A 23,684-nucleotide genomic window follows, 5' to 3' on the forward strand; every position below is an offset into this window, starting at 1 on the left:
TGGTTCGGATGATTATTTTGCAGAGTATTGGTCATCGGACTTAGAAAATTCACGCAAATAATGAGTTTTCCACACTTTTTTTCATCACACTTGAAGATAATGATTCATATATATTTCTTATATAGCTTATCCCATGACAATTTGAAGATCAAGTTAGCATTTCGTTCCAAAACAATGAATTTTTAACTGATAGGGGACAATGTATTGCCATGCAATACTCTCAGAATGCTTGTTTTTGTATATACATGTGTGGATTCCATGAATTATTACGATCTGATCATACTTTACCTGTGGTGCAGTCATTTTTTATTGATTCAAACATGTTACTGGTTTAGATTCTATAATGTGATGAATAGGGATCTATTACAGAGTGATTTACCAGAAATCACCAGCATCCATTGTGAAATTTTGATTTTATTGATTAATCATATGTATTCTGTATTTCCTATTTATTGATAAAATTGATTGATTGCTGGTGTTTATGTCTCCACCACTTTAATCCAAGTAATGGATATGAAATAAATGATATATGACGGTCAAGAAAATAAAGAATACAGAAAATTTGTTAGAAATGGAGACCCTCATAGATAAAGTAACATGAAGTGAAAAGGGGGGATGTTTTTGTTGAAATTCAAATTTCAACATTTTGATAAATGACATCATTTTCAATAGAAATGTATTCTGGTATTCTGGAAAAGTTAAATATTGTTCCTGTGCTAGTTTTGAAGTACAATAATTTGAATAGTTTCAGAGACCGGGGAATGTCTTGTGATTTTTCACATCATCGGATATGTAGTTGAATTGAACGTTAAACTATGAAAAGTGCATTGGCAAAGACTATTTTTTAAAGTGCATTCAGATGTAAGTTTTTATTTTTTTCATTTTAAGAAATTTGGTAACTAGCCAAGGTTTCTTAATTTGTTATTGTTGCCTTGCTTTGCGTTCAGTAGCAAACATTTCAGGCATATTGAGTACGAAAACAAATTAACAATTAATGCAACAAGTAAGTCGACTAGCTAGGATGGAAAATGAGGGTATGTTTGATAGAAGCAGATTTGTTTGTTGAATTGTGGTCCAGTTGCTACAGAGCATAGTTTATGATAACAACGGAGACCAAGTGACAGCAACAGCTCACATTGACCAATGGTTCATATGGGGGTTAACTAGGTCATGAAATCTAGGACATAATGACTGAATATAACTATATTTTATGCAGATAAAAAATCTTAATATATATATATATATATATATATATATACAAGTCTAAATTGAAAACAACGTTCAAACCTATGATTGCGTTGGATAAAAACCGCAATTTTTATACGTGTGCATGCAAAACAAATTTCTTGGTAGAGGGGTCTAAATACAGCACAACAACATTTTCCAAAAGACCAAAAAGTGAAAAAGTATATTTTAACAAAACGCATTTGACTAGCAGGTCGAACAACGGATGTTCTTAAACCCTGCTGACTGCCATGGCGATTGCCAAATAAACGGATCACAGATGTAACAAAATGGATCTTAATTTTAATCTAATACCAAATACAAAACAAAAAACTTGCGGAAAAGATGGTATACCGCAAACATGAGGTGCAAAAATTTGTACACCATATCCGGATTTCGACAATTAATGTCTCTTCAGTGATGTTAGGAATCGAAACGGTATTTGGAAGGCCATATAATTTACCTCAATTTGGGATTGACTCTTGAATTTTGAAGAGTCGAAATAGGATGAACGGATCATATAAACCCGAAGGCAAATATAATACAAGCCCAAACGAAAAAATATAAACAAGTCTAAATTGAAAACAACGTTCAAACCTATGATTGCGTTGGATAAAAACCGCAATTTTTATACGTGTGCATGCAAAACAAATTTCTTGGTAGAGGGGTCTAAATACAGCACAACAACATTTTCCAAAAGACCAAAAATTGAAAAAGTATATTACAAGTCTACTATCAGAAATGCATACAAACGGCTTACAATCTAAAACTTTTTAATCACAAATACATGTACAATGTCCAATCGAACAATTTTTATTTGTATAGATAACTTATTTGTCTTCACTTAATATATACAGAGGATAACTTTCCAAGATGTGGGGGTTGGTTTTTCTTTGTTGTGCTTTGATGTTCACTTCAGGGTTTCTTTTGGACCAGGAGCCACACCAAGGTCAAGGTCAGACAGACATTGCCATCTTGGAACAAAAATATCTTGGACTAGAAAAAAAGAACGTTTTACTTGTAGATAATTTGAAAAGATTACAAATACAGTATGCTAGTTTAACTTCAGCACTATTGAATAAAACTTCAGAACTCAAAAATATTCAAGAGAAAAACATTCAGCAACTCCAGACTGTTGATAGTTTACAACTAAAGCTACAAACTATGGAAACATTGGTCAATTCTTTACACAGTCACGAACAGGTTCGGAATCAGGATGTTCTTGTCTTGCAGACCCAAATGCAGGAAACTAAAACAAAGCTGTCGAATTCATTTGACAATTTGACCACCCAAATGCAGACAACAAATTCTAACCTCGACAAACGGAGTATGGATCAGTTTCGTGCTTTGGAAGGGCGTCTATACAATGTCGAGAAGAGGCAAAATGACTCGCAGGCGTCGGCAAAACAACCAGGTAAAGAAAATTGTTAGATGTCTTTCGGTTATTTTTGTCCTTGGGTTGATGTCTCATTGACGTATATGTCCATCATCTCCTTTTGTCAGCACATACTATTTAAGGATGTTCGCTCCTCCGTTTCAAAATAACAAGCTGTATAAATTTACTAATTTCTTCGTCCATTGATACAAAGATTTGGTTTGAAAGTTAGGCTGTACCTGTAGAAAACTTATTTCAAACGGAATAGCACATCCTAAATTTTACGGTGGTGTTGTTCACCGAGCCCTGGAATTTAGATACGATCCGGGTAAGCTTATCAATCCTTTAAATAAACTTATTCTAAAAGGTTACCTTTTCAACACTGTAAATAAATCTTTGAATATTATTTTTATTGGTATAAATATTGATTTTGTTATCAGTAAATTGAAACCATATTAAATATTACACATATATGTACTTTTACGGTTCTACAATCTGTCGATACCTATATTTTGACATTGCACAAGGTCATGGTTTTCTCTGACTGTTAATGACATATTTACACTAAATCCATTGGATGTTAGATGTATACTGATTGATATTTTAGTCTTAGATACATGATTTTTTTATTAGTTGTTATTGGCTTTGAACTAGCTGTCAATAACTGCGAGTACTGTCAGATCTGTACTTAGTGTCTTTTTTGTTGTTAGGGATGAGGGATGGATATATTCCCTGCCACATGCTGTCTGTGTTTTTGTTTAATGTTTAACTTTGTATCGATCTAATGAATTAAACTGATTTTTATAGTTTGTTCTTATGTTGTGCTGTTTCACCACTGTCCCAGGTTAGGGGGAGGCTAAAGGCTAGTGTAAGAAATGACGTTTTGTCTGATTTTGGAAACACCTCCTAAGTCAAAATATTCAAATAAGCCTTCGCAGCGACATTCTCCTTAAAACACAGAGGTGAATGATCCATGCATGTAACAGTAATGATGAAATAGACATCATTATAAAAGGGTATAGATGGGATTAACAGAATTGGGAATAATGGACAAAAGTGTAGAATAAAGGGCACAAAATATATATAAAGAATAGACGACAAAAATAGGCACAAGAAAGAGTAGAGAATAATTAGTGGTAAGTTATAAAGAATAGTCAATAAGAGTCAAAAAAGATAAAGAATGAAAAAAATGAAGATCCCCCCAACCAGACCCTCATATGATTTGTTAATTATTCTGTAATGAAATTCATAACCATTTCCATAACACAAAGTGAAATTTCATTTAAATTAATGTTAAAGTGTGATAATTTTTTATAGCTCAATTTCGCCTTGACAAATAGCTTAAAATTGCGCTAAGGCGACGTAAAACAAAGATCAATCAATCCGTCAATCATATAACCATATCAGAATTATCAGTAAATATTTTGTAAATAAAGAATTATAAAATGTGAATCAAATCAAAAAGAGAAAACCAAGGTCCGGATTTATAATACAGCAATGAAAGAGAAACACATATAGCAGACGTATTTTATTTCAGTTTAATTAATTATTTAACATAAATGCATGTTTCAATCTTTGGAACGACAGATACAACGATGGAATAGGAAGCAGATAACATATTTTCTCTTCTCCGAGATGGTTTAATGCGCAACAGCATGTTTTAGGGACTTTTTGCCCACGGTCCCATTTTGCAAGTATGAATAAAAGAAGATATACGGCTTCGGCCGTCAATGAGACAGAAACTCAACAAAAAAAAAAACATTCATAAGATCAACACAAGACTGAGCCTCCTCATGGGATTATTTGGCCGTTTTTATAGTGATTATTTGATTACTAGACCAAAATATTTCATGATTATTTGATTATTTGATAATCTATGACTGCATTTTTGATTATTTGATTATCTTGTTTAAAAAAAAAATAATGATTATGTGATTATATTGACAAACAATTTTTGATTATGTGATTACTTGGACACCCCCATGAGGGGCCTCAAGACTGGAGTCTATTCAATATAGCAAGCTCTAAATCGTCCTTTGTATATTGTACAGATTTTGTTGCATTTAAGTTGACCGTTAGATGTCTTATGATATGGTGGTTTGGAACAATGAATATCTGTCTCATTGAAGGATAATCAAGGGTCTGGGACTCTGGATTGGGTTTACAGGATAGTGAATATTTGGGAAACAATAGAGAATAATAGAGGCTGAAAAAAGAAATGAGAATAATGAGGCACTGAAATATAAAGAATAAAGAATAATGGACAAAAAGTGAATACACAAATGATGACAGCATCCTCAATCCAGACCCTAGTACTCCACTTCGTGCCATCTTTTATTCATGCGTACTTGCAAACAGATTTGGTGGCAACATTTTTATTATAATCATCTAAACTAGTGGTCAACATCCAACCTTATAGATAATCAATAAAAACCATTAAAATTGAAGGAACTTTTAACTGTTGTTTTACAATTCGGTATTATGATAAATTATGTAAGATAAAACGACATTTTTTAATATGTGATTACATTAAGTTATAGATATTTCATATCTTTGGATAGTTTTGCGGTGTTTTGTAAATTATACCATAGCTTTTGTTGAAACCCCCGGCAATAACCTCACGAGACGAGTCGAGTAACTATGATTACTGCTAATTACTTAAATCCTCATTTAGGGTCTCATGAATTATTGTTTCTGTATCCAAGTATCCTTTTTTATTACCTTATACATTTATTTTCTTTCAGTTGGACTTTCTGCATGTGTTTTATCTTGGTCTTCTCTTAATCAACGCACGACTATAAAATACCAGAAAATCAAGACTAGCGAAGGAATCACCTATCAACATTTAACCTCGTTCAAATCAAGTGGAGAATTTGTCTGTGAAACTCCTGGCATGTACCATATTTCCGTTGTTACATTATCAACTACCCATCGCGCTTCTGTCGTGATTTATCAAAACAACGAAGAACTAATGCGCGGGCATATTAACGATTATTATGACGGGAATGGAGTTAAGTATGATATAGGCACAGGAATTGCAGTGACTAAATTAAAGAAAGACGAAACTATAAGTATAAAAACTGGACACCTTGACATGGACATTGCTGCGGATGATTCTTGTCTCACAATAGTAAAAGTAGGCTGACGCGTTAGATGAAAAACAAACTATTCTACATGTAACATTTGACATTCGGAAACGTATTTTGACGAAAATGTTAACGCGCTTAATGTGCTAGTATTAAATATTAAAACTTGAAAGCATATTGTTCGTTACAAAATAATGCCAGAAAACGAGATTTTCAATATCAATTACATTTATTTAATATGCTAAATCGGCTTAATTTTGGCTAAAACCTAGGTGGGCGTGATCAAAACTTGCTCTATCTTATACATAATAAATAATGACATTGTTCCCGATTTCATGGACAATAACTGCAACTCAGATTTTCTTGACACCACAATCCCGTCCTTTCCCCTCGATTCTGACAATACCGAAAGCGACTGATATCGAATTTTTACTTCCTTGAGCAACAGTGCGGGTGACACATGTGGAGCAGGAACTGTTTACCCAACCGGAGCACACGTCTTCACCCTCGGTTTCGGGCTCAGTCTTTATTTTTCTATGATATGTTGTATTTATTTTTAGCCATGACGTTGTCTGATTTTATTTGAATTTAGCTAGGCTGATCCTCTCCCTTGCAACATACGGATATCTCAGAGCCAAACAGATAATGGACAGGGAACCAGTCTAGAATTTCGCTTGCCCTCTTGGTTTCTTCTCTCTCTTTCTAACACAAAATTAAAGAAAAATAACACATACAGAGGATAATACATACAGAGGATAACACATACAGAGGATAAAACATACAGAGGATAATACATACAGAGGATAACACATAAAGAGGATAATACATACAGAGGATAATACATACAGAGGATAACACATACAGAGGATAATACATACAGAGGATAATACATAAAGAGGATAATACATACAGAGGATAATACATACAGAGGATAATACATAAAGAGGATAATACATACAGAAGATAACACATACAGAGGATAATACATACAGAGGATAATACATACAGAGGATAATACATACAGAGGATAATACACACAGAGGATAATACATACAGAGGATAACAAATACAGAGGATAACACATACAGAGGATAATACATACAGAGGATAACACATACAGAGGATAATACATAAAGAGGATAATACATACAGAGGATAATACATAAAGAGGATAATACATACAGAAGATAACACATACAGAGGATAATACATACAGAGGATAATACATACAGATGATAATACATACAGAGGATAATACACACAGAGGATAATACATACAGAGGATAACAAATACAGAGGATAACACATACAGAGGATAATACATACAGAGGATAACACATACAGAGGATAATACATACAGAGGATAATACATACAGAGGATAATACACACAGAGGATAACAAATACAGAGGATAACACATACAGAGGATAATACATACAGAGGATAGCAAATACAGAGGATAATACATACAGAGGATAATACATACAGAGGATAATACATAAAGAGGATAATACATACAGAAGATAACACATACAGAGGATAATACATACAGAGGATAATACATACAGAGGATAATACACACAGAGGATAATACATACAGAGGATAACAAATACAGAGGATAACACATACAGAGGATAATACATACAGAGGATAACACATACAGAGGATAATACATAAAGAGGATAATACATACAGAGGATAATACATACAGAGGATAATACATAAAGAGGATAATACATACAGAAGATAACACATACAGAGGATAATACATACAGAGGATAATACATACAGATGATAATACATACAGAGGATAATACACACAGAGGATAATACATACAGAGGATAACAAATACAGAGGATAACACATACAGAGGATAATACATACAGAGGATAACACATACAGAGGATAATACATACAGAGGATAATACATACAGAGGATAATACACACAGAGGATAACAAATACAGAGGATAACACATACAGAGGATAATACATACAGAGGATAGCAAATACAGAGGATAATACATACAGAGGATAATACATACAGAGGATAATACACACAGAGGATAACAAATGCAGAGGATAACACATACAGAGGATAATACATACAGAGGATAACACATACAACCTGCTTGTCCTTCCACCAATATTGCGGACATTACAGTTCAACATAAATACATTTTGTACCTGACCCATCAATATTAAAGTAACACAATGACACAGCAAAAATTTATAAACAAGACAAATATTTACAATAACCCTGTCTGGTCAAGTAATATTACAGTTATTGCGGCCGAATAAATATCCATCGATATTAAAGCTATTGAGACAATAAGCCAAAACTGAATGTACTCACAGGTCCGTCCATTACTTGAACGGGAACGCCCAAACTGAACATATGAAAGCCAAGTATATGTATAAATACCGGTACTCTACGGCATAAGGAGCTATATGACCAAAAGGGAGAACATGTAAAAGAATGGACAACTACGGCCAAGTTTAACCGACGGCATTGAAATCTTAGCGTCTTGAAAAATATAGTGCTTTAAAAAGTTGGGAGGGGGTTGGGGGAACGTTGGGTTGAAGTCTAAATTACGTCTCATTTACGTTTACTCAATATACCTTACTTATAAGGACGATTAACAATATACATACTCAAATTTTGAAACGCCAGCTGTATTATTAAAGGCCGAGTACAGCGAAAAATCCCAAAATGGTTCTTAAAATGAAGCTATTGTGCAACAGAAAACAGATATAACCAAATAGCATAGCAAAATATGAGGAGCTGCTGTACTTTAGTAACATTCAATATACACCATAGTAGAAGCCGATTAAATAGCCACTTGGATCCCAATAAAAAACAAAGATATGGGCATCACGCTTTGCACACTCACAACATATTTCAAATTAAAAATGAAAATTGCACTTTATAAATTTGGTACGACTGAAGAAGCGGTTTTTTTAAATTTCTGGATTAAAAGAGAGGCAAAGGAAACCAAAGAGACATTTAATCAAACTCATAAGTCGAAAATAAACTAACAACGCCATGGTTAAAAAAGAAAAAAGACAATCAGACAAACAACAGTACACAAAACACAACATAGAAAACCAAAGACTGAGCAACACGAACCCCACCAAAAACTTGAGTTGATCTCAGGTGCAACGGAAGGGTACGCAGATCCTGCTCCACATGTGGCACCCGTCGTGTTGCTCATTTTAGTACAAACCCGGTAATAAGTCTAATTCTGTAGGTCACATTCGGGGAAAAGGGGACGGGATTGCAGCTACGACAATTGGAACATGTGCGTAATCATCTGTAAAACGGATATTCCATAACGGTCAACCAACTCGTGATGTCGTCCGTAAAATTTATGAAAGGACGATTTCAACTTCATCACTTGGAACTCTTGTTTTAATAGCTTCCTTGTGAGCAGCAATCCTCTATCAAGGAAATCATGATAGGAAATACAAGCCCTAGAATATTGTATCAACTGGAAGATATATACTTCGTATAATGCAGGTGCTGCTGGAATGTTGCTACATAGAAATGGGAAGTTCACAATTGGGAAGCTGAAAATATTTTCATAAAAAAAACCGCTCATTTTCAAAAACTTGAACTCCAATTACTTTTTAATACTTGAATACGTGAGCAGATGTTTTACCAAAAAATACCTAAAAAGGATAGCCATATCCACCTTGGTCAACATTGCCTGCAGTAGTTGGAACCTTAAATTATAAATAATTTCTAAATCTACCAATGGAGAATTAAGAAAGGTTTATTAAAAACCATGTCAGTATCGAAGCACAGACTATACTGAGCTGCTAATAAACCTTGGGACTAACAGCAATGATGTATAGATACCTGAAAACGTGAGGTACAATATGACAAAAAAGGACATAAAGGAATGGCCAAATCTAAAAAAGGTCAACATTATTGCCTGAAGGAGTTTGAACCTTATTGTTTCTTAACCATTTCTATACTTATCAACGGGGAATTTTAAAGATAACTATACTTGATTTATTGTGATGTCTTTAAGATTTTATGTTCAAAGAAAGGAGAGAGAGAACGAACGAAAGTGACGAATAGATAATTCAGAGCTCGAGACAACGAACGGCAAAACGTACCACGAAAAGTATATAATTACATATATCCCCCCAAAATCGAAATGAAATCAGGTGCTTCACAAGTGAACCCAGTTTCGGACGCATGCTAGACACCACATACGTTGCTCATTGTCAAGTCATAAAGGAAACATATATATACAGACACTAAAATCTATAATATATTCATTTGGAAGAACAAGATCCCATAATATTCGCTCGTCATGTCATTAAAATAAAGGAAAGGACTACAATTCGATGTTCTTGCTTCTGTAAATGGACCGTGTCATTGTCCCATAAAAAATAAATAATCACAAACATGAAGTACCCCTATTTTCTACTAACCGCAAGACTTACATGTTTCTCAGTTAGTTGATGAATTCATTCAGTGAAAAATGTAACCATAATCCAGTGGTATGGTATCAATGGGTAAATATAACCCAATCATGGCAATCCAATGATCCAAATGGGTAAATATTAACCAATCAAGGCAATCAATGAGTGAATATTGACCAATCATGGCAATCAATGGGTGAATATTAACCAATCATGGCAATCAATGGGTAAATTTTTTCAACCAATCATTGTAATAAATGGGTGAATATTAAGCAATCATGGCAGGAATGTTAAACTGATTGTCAACCACCAACTTTCATCATCTATAAAAATAGGAAGATGTGGTATGATTGCCAATGAGACAACATTCCACCAAAGACCAAATGACACAGAAATTAACAACTATAGGTAACCGCACGACCTTCAACAATGAGCAAAAACCATACCGCATAGCCAGCTATAAATGACAATTGTAAAATGGGTACTTAAGGTGCCAAAAATGTTACTCTTGGCCGTCCTCTGAATTTTATCATTGCTACAGACAGTTGGTTATAATCCATGAATGAGACGGTCTTGTGGTTATTTTTCCATACATGTAGGGTCTAAGTATCACTATCTGGCCACATTGCATTTCCAACAACGAAATTTCTTTTGTTTAAAAATATTTATTATTTAAACAAGGAGTCTTTAAACATGTTAAAAGAAAATATAATTCGAAGTGAAGGGCGGCCATTGGATTTTGAAAAATGATATGCTGAGTACAGTAAAATAACGTTCTGATATTTTCTAATTTTAAAATGACATGAAGTTGACATATCCTTAGAGGTAATTAAAAGCACTTGATAAATCTTTATATTGTTCATCTTTTTACTGACAGCAGTAAAATCAATGACTTTCGGAACTTACTTAAAATTAAGAACGAGAAGCACTTAACCATTTACGTGACACGAACCATCGAATTGTTAAATAATGTGTATATTTAACCCATTTTCTACAGTTGTTGGGATTTAGGTCTAGGTTAGTCTATGGAAAGGTATATACTATGAAATTTAGAGCGAGGGGCTTGCCCCGAGCTCTTAATTTCATAGTATATACCTTTTCATAGACTATCCAATTTAGCACATATTTTCAACTCGAGTAATCTTTTAATTGGTCTATTGATAGTTTATTTTGGCTGACTACTTGTATCACAGGTGTTTGTAAAAAGGAGCTCATTAACGAAGTTTTGTAAATCTACTCACTAGTATCATTGTAAAATATGTGATTTCAAAAGGCCCTTCACTCCAGAATAAAAAGATGGTAGCTACTGGTGTAAGTATGTATACTGATATAAAGCGGTGTTTTACTATACATGTTCTTCTTACATGGTAAGATGACAAAATAATTTGACCAAAAGCAGGCAATAATTAAATTGCAGTGGAAGCTTTACATGTTTTGAAAACATTTTTTAATTTCACAGTAAAACTAAAGCTATAATAAATTTGAAACATTAAATAGTTTGTCCCCATAGATATAGTCTAGCAGATAGGCATTAAAAAGCAACTACCAATAGATCAGAGATTATAGGTTTTGTGTTTTGTGTTTTGTGTGTTTTTTTTTATTATTTCAAAGTAAAAACTAAAAGATTTATCAGAATATGTTTATATATGTATAATGGTGGCACATTATCTTCAGACATAATCACAGTTTTTCAATTCATGACATCGTCCTAAACATGCATGAAATATTTGCCACTGGACATTAAGCAACCAATAATCAATAAATCAATCAATTCATGACGAAATAGATCACCTTCCTTAAGAATGTTTAAAAACTGATTATCACCAAGTTGCTTTAATTTTCCTTCACAAGGTTTCATAGTACACACTTTTCTGTGTACAAAGTAATTGCATGGATGATACATTATCATAATTTTAAGATATCGTTGTACTCTAATCAAGGTATAAAGAACCATATGTATTACCCTTTATTTAAATGATAAAATTTGCAATTGTCAAAAACATTTTTTAGATCCAAAGATTTTAATAGCAGGATATTTAAAAATCAACATGAAAACTAATTACAAACTATTTAATTTAATTTGGAACACAGCATTTTATTTCAAAATAGCCAGTGGCAATTTTTGTTTTAAATATCTTGATTACGATACAATGAAATCTTACCCTTGTGGTCATTCATGCGTAGTTACTTAGTACACAGGAAAAGTATGTACTATGAAAATTAGAAGGCAAATATAAGCAATTTGATTGGACGAGAAGTTGTAAGTATGTGCTAATCGATGAACAGTAAGTATTTACACTGTATTTCAAAATGTTGAGACAAAAATATTTGCCGATTTTGATTTTTATGTGGATATATCACTCATGCAAATGTCAGGACTTAGAGACGTTTGTTGCCCCGATAGTGGACAACAATGGGGCGCCACTGGTTGCAATTGTAAATACAACTAACATTAGTTCACATATTGTCCGATCAATAGAAATGCCATTACGGGAGATAATCAACTCAACAATAGAATGCAAAATAAACGAAAAGTTAAAAGAAGACATAAAGTGTCGCGTCAAAAATTGGGGGAAGTAAACAATCAGCTTGATAACTTACAACAAAAAATGGACAAACATATTGGAGATAACCGGAACCAATTGACTGAAGTTAACCTGGACATTGCTACATTACGGAAAGAAATGGAAATATTAAAAAATTTGGCAAAAACTGTCAGTTCTGAGAACAAAGATATAGCTGAAAAGCTGGAAGGTTTAAATGCAACAGTGAATTCAAGAGGTAAGTTTGTAGGGAAATATAACGAACATATCAATCAATTTTTCATAATGAATCTAAATATTTTTAGCATACGATAACTACGAAACGACACGGTGAATTGCTATTCTTATTGTAATTTTATTTGCCTAAAATTAAGATTTAGGACAAATTTGACCATAATTTTTATACCCGTCAACGACCTTTTAAAACACTAAGAACCAAAGTGTCTTAAAATATCTCTAAATGTGGCGTGGTTGTGTTGTTTGGTTGCTGTCTAATTGACGTGTACCCCACAATGCCTTTTGTCCATAATTGAAAAAAATTAAATCTTATGTTCAAAAATAGGCGGATGATACAATATGGAGGATCAAAAGGAAGACGATTGTTATACTCAATGATTAGCTACAATCCGGTATACGAAGGCAATCGCACAAATGTAAACAAGGTACATTGTATTTAAATTTGAGATACTTTAATACGTACATGACATTTAAACAAAGCATTTTTTTACATTCTTTTCGGAGAACATAAAATTTTCCTTTCGTCCTGCATAGTAATCAATGAAGGATGTATAATCTATAAATTACAATATTTTTTTTTGTCGTTTCAGTTGACAGAGTTGCATTCTTGGCATATGCCAAAAGTTCGCCGTCAGTTGGTTATGTTATTAAATTCGATGACGTAGAAACGAACATAGGGAAGCACTATAGTCCTTTAACTGGAGTTTTTACAGCACCACAGAATGGACTTTACAGTTTGGGATGTATGATCATGTCTTACGGAAATCACTACGTAAACTATATATGGTTCAAGAATGATGCTACTTTCTCATATGGGTATGCAGCTAAAACATATCATGCAAATTCGCAGACACAAAATATCGTCTTATATTTGAAAAAGGGAGATCGACTGTACATCAAACTAACAGCTGGAGGGAAAATACACAATGGTCGTTACTCCTACATTACTGGATATCTTTTATAATTACAAATAAAGCTATTTTCATCATCTTCACCACTTTGATTTCTCCCGAGAGAGAGAGAGAGAGAGAGAGAGAGTCTAGAATTTGTTTTCAGGACATATACAGTGGCGGGGAAAAATGCTTAAAAAGGTGACAGTATCGATATAAAACCAATTGATAAAACATGAACATAAACGGCTATAACTAATCGTGTCTTACTATAGTTAAAGTGAATTGATTTGTATCAGTATTTGAAATTTATAACAATGCACGAAATGAAAGAATGTGAACGGAAAACCTCCCTTTTGATTAAAAAATATTCTTTCAATGTGTTGATTATATCATATTGTTTCCGATAAACGATTTGCGATCAACTCTAATATTATACTCTTTTCTCAATATGAAAAGAAAGTATCATTACAAATAGTCTCGACCATCCAGACGTGCAGTATGCAGTAAGAACGATAACTCTGGTGAAACGAGACTACTCGATCATAAGACTTTACAAAGATTCGTTGCTTTAAACCTAAGCGAGATATAAAACAAAATTTCCACGTGAAATCTACTTCCGTAGCCTGAGTATAAATAAAATGAGATCTGGAGTATAAGTTGTTGCGGCAGAATCCCAACAACAAAGGGAGGCAGCTTGGTGTCAATATACGATCTTCAACAATATGTTTCTATATAATATAACTTTGTAATATCAATAATTATTTTTGTAGAATATTGACATCTATGTATTGAAATGATACATGTAGGTTATGTGTAAAAGTGAACAACAAAAGGAGTTTTTTTACAGCAGAGATTGGAGAAGGACAAGAAGATGTTTTGAGTCCCAATTTATTCAAGTTTTTCATTTATGAACTCCCTACAATTTTACAAGTAAAATCAGATTCAGTTTGTCTAAATAAACCACAACCGAATGCGCCTACGCGTTCAGTACGTTAAAAAGACTTAAACGGGAAACCGGTATAGGGGAATTGTGAAAATAGCTTTACAAAAGTTTGCAGTGAGTGCAAAACGCTATTCCGGATATACCTGCAAAAGGAACGCCCAAACCCTCAATTTGAAAGTCAAGGATGTATAAATACTCGAATGTATGAGGAGGAGCTTTTAACCAAAAGGGAGTAACATGCAAAAGAATGGCCAAAAACACCAGCGGTCAATTTTAACCGAGAGAATTTGAAACATATGATGTCTTTTATTGGGGTGGGGGTGTTGCAATTTCATTTTTATCATATCAACATATACCCAACATATTTACGATAAACGATACAAATGCATAACTGATCAGACGCCAGCTATTTATTTATGTGGATACAATTCTCAATCACAAACAGAGATAAGGGCAACACGCTTAGTACATTCACAATATATTTCTGACAATAGCACTTAATAAGTTTGGTGCGACTGAAGAAGCGCTTTAATATTCTGGATTACTTTTCATAAAAAACCCGCTCAAATTCAAAAACTTTAAAGCTAAGTATTTATAAATACTTGAATTCGTGTGCAGGGATATTACCAAAAAGGACCTAAAAAGAATAGCCTTATCCACCTAAGGTCAGCATTGACTGAAGTAGTTGGAACTTTTTTTACCTGTATGCATCAGATACGCCAACTTCCGAAGCAAGGTTGTCGGCTCTCCGAACTTTCCCGACTGCGTAGACTTCCGAGTTTATGAGCTTCGGTCCTTGCTTGGAAGTTGCAGATATGCATCACAACAATTAATGTCTGTTGGGAAATTATCAGGTCAACATATTTGATATCCAAAACTGTATTCAAAAGTTGAAGAAAGGTATATTACAAATCTTGTAAGTTCTGACACACTGATTACTGAGCTGACGATACCTTTATGGATTAGCAGTCAACCAGAAGATACCCCGTAGAGGACAGGTATGTTCTAAATCATGTCATTACTGAAGCACTGACTACTGTATTAGTCAGCCAGAATTGACTCAATGCTAGAAAATTTGAACATCACACTATAAAGTTGCTGCGTCTTGATTTACATTCACCAACGAATGATTCATTTAGAACTTTTAATGTATTGTATGCTTCTTGTGTATATGTCTATTATGTTTGCATCTTAACCCGTCAGGGTTTTACTTTTTGCAATAAAGTATAAAGTATGTATATAAACAAACTCAGGAATACGTGAGGAACTACTATTATATGACAAAAAGAGACAAAGGAATAACTGAATTCACCTCAGGTCAACTTTGGTTGTAGTCATTTGGAACTTTAGTATCTTAAATATTTCAAGACTTATCAACGGATAATTTAACAAAAGGATACTTTTTTATTGTACTGTGTTTGTGTTCAGAAAAGCGAGACATAAACAAATGACGAATAGACAATTCAGAAACAATAAAAGGCAAACAATACCACGAATAACTATATAATAATAGATATCCACAAAAATCGAAAGAAAGCAGGTGCTTCACAGGTGGAACCAGTTTCGGCATCTCATAAAAGACGCCTGCTCAACACTGCACGTGTTGTTCATTGTCAAGTTTATAAAAAAAAGTTTATGTATTAATAGCGAAAAAACAAAACAAATGCCTTAATCTATATTTATTTGGAACAACAAGATACTATAATATTCCTTCGTCATGACGGCTTCACAATAAATGTAAGTACATTTTGTATTAGGACAAAAACTCAATTTCCTTGTGTTTGTAAATGAACCATGTCATCTTGACCTAAAAACATTATAAAATCTCAAACATGCTATTGCCCCTATTTTCCTCTAACCACAAGACTAACATATTTCACAGTTTGTTAATGAATTCATTCAGTGAAAAACCATACTCCAGTGATTTGGTATCAATAAGTATTAATCAATCATGGCAATCCAATGGGTGAATATTAACCAATCTTGGCAATCCAATGGGTGAATATTAACCATTCACGGCAATCCAATGAGTGAATATTAACCAATCATTGCAATCTTATGGGTGAATATAACCCAGTCTTGGCAATCCAATGGGTGAATATTAACCAATCATGGCAATCCAATGGGTGAATATTAACCAATCATGGCAATCCAATGGGTAAATATAAACCAATCATGGCAATCCAATGGGTGAATATTAACCAAACATTGCAATCCAATGGGTAAATATTACCAAATCATGGCAATCTAATGGGTGAATATAAACCAATCATGGCAATCCAATGGGTGAATATTAACCAATCATGGGAATCAATGGGTGAATATTAACCAATCATGGCAATCAATGGGTGAATATTAACCAATCATGGCAATCCAATGGGTGAATATTAACCAATCATTGCAATCAATAGGTAAATATTAACCAATCATGGCAATCAAATTTAAATATTAACCAATCATGGCAATCAAATGGGTGAATATTAACCAATCATGGCAATCCAATGGGTGAATATTAACCAATCATGGCAATCAATGGGTCAATATTAACCAATCAGGGCAATCAATTAAATGGGTAAATATTAACCAATCATGACAATCATTGGTTAAATAATAACCAATCATGGCAATGTATGGGTGAATATTAACCAATCATGGCAATCAATGGATAAATATTAACCAACCATGACAATCAATGAGTGAATATTAACCAATCATGGCTATCAATGGGTGAATATTAACCAATCATGACAATCTATGAAAATAGGAAGATCTGATAAGATTGCCAATGAGTCAACATTCCACAAGAGACCAAATGACACAAAAATTAACAACTATAGTTCAACAATGAGCAAAAACAATCCCGCATAGTCAGCTATAAATGACATATGTAAAATTTAAATTAGAAAACTAAAGGCCTGATTTATCTTGTTTCTATCAAATGCATAATATGTAAAACAAACCATTTTCCTCAATAAAATCTTCAAAGTGGTACCGAATTAAATCTTAGTAAGATATATATAAAAAAAAACTTCCCACATTACTTAAGCCGTAGTATGAATAAAAGGAAATATTGGACGACATTCATGCGACAGGAACCAAACGATACAAAGAAACAAAAGACGTCTAGAGGTCAATATACGTTTTTTTTTAATCAAATTGTTGTGTCAATTTGCAAATCGCCCTAGGTCTAGAAAAGTAGGAATTAAGAGACTGTCTTTACTATTGATGATAATATACTAGTTTCTTGATTAAACTCAGTTCATGGATTTACAAATAGTTCCTCTATTTTACGTTCATAAATATTTGTATCGTGGAACACCGAAAACACGATTTCGATTTGTATATCTTCAGTTTTACTCATCGTCATCTAATTGAATTATTCCTTACTTTTTTGGCGTTTATATATACACTTAGAAAATGTTTATACTGTACATGAAATAAAGTTGAGGATGAGATACACTTTGTGACTGAATGCCCACTATATGTTGATAATAGAAATGATTTTTCTGATATTTTCTTTAACTTGCAATAATTTCAATCTTTTAGACAATCTTTCAAAGTTTTCATGGCTATTTACACAAGAAAATTTTAATGTATATAAATGTTTGGGAAAGTATTTATCTAAAAATCTGGAGATTAGGAGACGTTCAAAGATAATAAATGCAAATTAGCCACACGTATACTTATTCGGAGTGGTATATTTTATACATGTTGTTTGTATTATCTGGTTCTGTCTTGGCCTTATATAACAGTTATTGTAAAACGGTGTTGTGTTCTTTTATGCATTTCAATTTATGTCTTATCTTATGTATTTGTATGTAATGTGATAAAAGCTCTTTATAGGGCCCTTTAATTTGAAATAAAATATTCTTACTATTATTCTTATTCTTATACATTATATTGTTGTAAGAAATGGAATATGTCCTTCTTGAAAAGTTTAGGTTACTCAAACAATTCGCTAAAACCTGTATTTATTCAATACCTTTAAAGGCGCACTAGCTACGAGATATATAAAAAAAATTAAAATATGATTTTTTTGTTTGTTCAATCATTAATGAAAGTGAAATGGTGAAATAATAATTCGCTTTTAGCAGGCAGTATGGGCCAATTTTGTCAAAATAAGCTAAGAAACATCGACTTGCAAGTGCATAATTAGACCTCATTGAATCCTCATTCATGTGACCTTCAATTTAATCCCTTAGCTAGAGATGGACTACGCATGAATTATGCGTATTCAGTTATTAAAAGAAAAAAAATGTCAACATTTGAAAGTGAGACCTAGAAAAATCCAATTGCACGAGTTCGCTTTCTATTTATATCTATATTTATGTTTATATCGCTTATATGACCATCGGCAGTCTTCGGAAGTCAACTCGATAGTTAATTAGATGGCGTCTAGACAAAAATACACACGAAACGATGATACATATTATCGAGCCAATGCCTTGTAAATTGTTTATTTTAGACTTTTTATAACTTTGATATACGTTTTAGTATGCTATAAATCAAATACGAGAATTTGAGTCAAATCGGTGAACATGAATTTGACAGCCAATGTCCCTTCAAACCTTTTATTATTTTTTTAAATGATTTTAAATGAAGATTTGACACTGACTTGTCGCATTTGAATCATTCTCGCTGTTCTGTGATGTTTATTTCTCACTGTTGTGGGTACTTAACGTGCAAAAAATGTAAATCTTGTCAGTCTTCTGAATTTTATCATTGCTACAGACAGTTGGTTATGATAACCCATGAATGAGACGGTCTTATGGTTTTTTTCCCCATACAGGGCCTAAGTATCACTATCTGGCCACATTGTATTTCCAACAACGAAATTTCTTTTGTTTAAAAATAGTTATTATTTATACAAGGAGTCTACTCTTTAACTGTGACATATTCAAAGAAAAATAAAATTTGGAGTGAAGGGCGGCCATTGAATTTTGAAAAATTATATGCTGAATACAGTAAATTGCGCTCTGATATTATCAAATTTTAAAATGACGTGAAGTTGGCATATATCCTGGCAGGTAATAAAAAGCACTGGGGGATGTATATATATTGCTTATTTTTTAACTGAGAGCAGTAAAATTAATGACTTTCGGAACTTACTTAAAATTAAGAACGGGAAGAACTTAACCTTTTCTATGACACGAAACATCGAATTTTTATATAATGTGTATATTTAACCGACTTTCGACAGTTATTAGGATTTAGTCGATGAGCAGTATTCCCTCTGTATTTCAAAATGTTAGGACAAAAATATTTGCCGATTTTGATTTTTATGTGGATGAATTACTCATGCAAATGTCAGGACTTTGAGACGTTTGTTGCCCCAATAGTGGACAACAAAGGGGCGCCACTGGTTGCAATTGTAAATACAACTAACATTAGTTCACATATTGTTCGGTCAATAGAAATGCCACTACGGGCAATAATCAACTCAACAATAGAATGCAGAATAAACGAAAAGCTTAAAGAAGATTTAGTGTCGAGTAAAGTTTTGAGAAACGTTAACAACAAGTTTGACGCCTTACAACAAAAGATGGACGAATATATTGGAGATAACCGGAACCAAATAACTAAAGTTAACCAGGACATTGCTACTTTACGGAATGAAATGGAAGAATTGAAGAATTTGGCTAAAACTGTCAACGACATGAATTCAAGAGGTACGTTTACAGGGTTGTTATTATATAACGAACAATATATCAATCAATGTTTATACGACCGCAACATTTTTGATTTTTGCGGTCGTATAATGTTATGACGTTGTCAGCGTCGTCGTCGTCGTCCGAAGACATTTTGTTTCAAGACAATAACTTGAGTAAATTTTTATGGATCTCAATGAAATTTTACAGTGTACCACAAGGTTCCATACCACATAAGGAAGGCTGTGACTGATTTTTGGAGTAAATGTCAATACTTTATAAGATTTAGGGATCACAAAGGGGCCACAAATAAGCATTTGTCTTGTTTCAGGACAATTAGTCAATGGATCTCTTCAGAAAGGTTCGGATTGATTTTAGGGGTTTTGACCCTAACCCATTTAGGATTTAGAGGCCACGAAGATAGGATTTTCTGGTTTCTGGACAATAACTTGAGTATACGTCTATTGATATCTGTGAAATTGTACCACAAGGTTCCATATCAAAAAAGGATGGTTGTGATTAATTTTGAGGGTTATGGCTCTAACCGTTTAGGAAAAAGGAGTCAAAATCAATACTTTTCTGATATTTTGTATAAATTACTTATTTCTTGACCAATTCCAATAGCGTTTAATAAATTATTGGGGTTCTGTAATATGCTTAATCTAACCGTGTATTTAGATTTTGGATTTTAGACTCCGTTTTTAAATTTGTCCACATTGAGGTCCAAAGGGTCCAAAATTATACTTTTCTTGATTAAAAAAAAATTGAATTCTTGGGGTTCTTATCTATGCTGAATCTAAAAATGTATTTACATTTTTGATTTGGGGCCCAGTTTTCAAGTCGATCCAAATCGGGGTCCAAAAATAAACATTTGTTTGATTTCAACAAATATTGAATATATGGGTTTTTTATTTTGCTGAATCCAACCGAGTATTTAGCTTTTGGTTTCGGAACCCGTTATCGAATCGGCTACATTGAGGTCTAAAGGGTAAAAATTAAACCGTGTATTTATATTTTCAATTTTGGGGCCAGTTTTTAAATAAGTCCACAGTAAGGTGCAAAGGGTCCAAAATTAAACTTAGTTTGATTTCTTTGAAAATTGAATTCTTGGGGTTCATTGATATGCTGAATCTAACCATGTATTCAGATTTTTGATATTGGACCACAAAAGGTCAATGTCCAATTTCATTTTTTTTAAAGTTCCTAGACCACAACCTATGCTATGTCAAATATTGAATTATAAGAATTAATAAATAAAGTAATTAAATTCTTGGTGTACTTGGATATGCTGAATCTAACCGTGTATTTAGATTTTGGATATTGGACCATAAAAGTCCAATTTCAAACTTTTAATTTCTTTACCACATTCATTCTGTGTCAGAAACCTTTGCTGTGTCAAATATTTAATCACAATCTTAATGCAGAGCTATATCAAGCTTGAATGTAGTATCCATACTTGACCCAACTGTTCATGGTTCAACCTTTAGTTAGTGGTCTTATTAAGCGGATTATTCTATTTCTCAATGCATCTAAATATTTTTATCATACGATAACAACGAAATGGCATAGTGGTGTATTATTGTAATTGTATTAATTCGATTTAAGCTAACTTGCCCTTAAACAAAAATTTCGGAAAAATTAGACAACATAATGATGCCTTATAAACTGTCTTTAAAGACCTCCAAATTTAGTGTGGTTGTGTTGTTTGATTGCTGTCTAATTGACGTTTACTCCCACACCTCCTTGTATTCATACTTGCAAAAAAAACATTTTAATGATGCGACAAAAACAGGGAAAATCTAAAATCGAAAGGAGACTGGCAAAAAAAGATAAAACGAATCCGGTCTAATCAGACTACATATTAACAATCTCAACATGACCGAGAAACAATCACAAACCATCCGCATTGATGGATACTCTTCTTTATAACCAAGCCAAATTTATCATAGAAAAGTCTGTTTGGCTTTTTGATCAGCACGGCAAAAAAGGTGATGTGGATGATTATCTCATTACCAGTAATGAGATAATCATCCACATCACCTCAATTGATCTCTAATGCGGGCCGGGTGAGGATCCTCATCCGGCCCGCATTAGAGATCAATTGATTTTTTTTCTTTAACTGTTGTTTTCATATGTTCATGCTTTCAATATATTTTCTTCTTTCTTTCAGTTGCCCTTTCAGCATGTGCTGCGTCTCATGTTACTATCAGACCACCAACAACTATAAAATTCCCGGACATCGTAACAAGCGAAGGAATCACCAATCAACATCTAACCTCATTTAAATCCACTGGTATATTTGTGTGTGAAGTTCCTGGTCTGTACCATATTTCCGTCGTCATAATGTCATATGCTACTAATGCACATGTCAAAATATCTAAAAATAATAGAGAACTGGTTAAAGGGTTTATTAGCAGTTATTATACCGGACATGGAAATTATTCTCATTCAAATGCAGCAGTTGTGGTCACTGAATTACAGAAGGGTGACAGTATCGATATAAAACCAATAGATAAAGACATGAACATAAACGCCCATAACTATTCGTGTCTTACTATTGTTAAAGTGAATTGATTTGTATCAGTATTTGAAAATTATTACATTGTACGAAATGAAAGAATGTGAACGGAAAACCTCCCTTTTGATTAAAAAAATATAATTCTTTCAATGTGTTGATTATATTCATACTGGATATCATAATGTTCCCGATAATCACTTAAATACTCTTTTCTTAATATGAAAAGAAAAGAATCACTACAAATAGATGCAGTAAGAACGTTAACTCTGGTGACACGAGACTACACTACAAAGGTTTCGATCATAAAAATTTACAAAGATTCGTTGCTTTAAACCTTAGCAAGATATAAAAACTGTTTCCACGTGATATCTACTACTGAAGTTTGCGCATGAACAAAATGAGATGGGGAGTATAAGTGATGAGACAAATAATATTCTAAGCTTAGCTTTAACTAGACGTGTTACGAAATGGTATATACTCGACGCTGAGGTTGACAAATTAGACTTTAAATGCGGGTATCGTATCAAAACACAAAAGTGATTTAAAGATTTAAATTACTTGTGTATCAATTGAATTTTGTGTTAAAACTGCATAGTACTGATGACCATCATGTCCACGTATATTTGTTCCTTATAACAGATGTCCCTTTGATCTCTTTATTATGGACATTTCATTATTAATATTCATAATAGAACAAAAAGTCCATAACAATAATTTCTTGAGGAATAAAAATGATGAATTCCATAATATTTCTTCCTTTTGGAACCCTGACAGGAGGC

The 23,684-nt window shown here is 33.1% G+C and overlaps 2 long non-coding RNA genes across 2 annotated transcripts; both read left to right on the forward strand.

Moving 5' to 3' along the window:
* The first annotated feature begins 11,785 nt into the window (after positions 1-11,785).
* On the forward strand, positions 11,786-13,893 carry LOC127704587 (uncharacterized). Its single transcript, XR_007983401.1, has 2 exons — positions 11,786-12,904; positions 13,494-13,893. It is a non-coding gene; the product is annotated as an uncharacterized LOC127704587 (long non-coding RNA).
* Positions 13,894-19,963: 6,070 nt separating this feature from the next.
* Positions 19,964-23,051, forward strand: LOC127705167 (uncharacterized). The gene is made up of 2 exons (XR_007983735.1): positions 19,964-20,408; positions 22,558-23,051. It is a non-coding gene; the product is annotated as an uncharacterized LOC127705167 (long non-coding RNA).
* Positions 23,052-23,684: the final 633 nt, after the last annotated feature.

Source organism: Mytilus californianus, unplaced genomic scaffold (assembly GCF_021869535.1).
Source record: "Mytilus californianus isolate M0D057914Y unplaced genomic scaffold, xbMytCali1.0.p SCAF_6, whole genome shotgun sequence".
In the NCBI taxonomy this organism is placed as follows: Eukaryota; Metazoa; Mollusca; class Bivalvia; order Mytilida; family Mytilidae; genus Mytilus; species Mytilus californianus.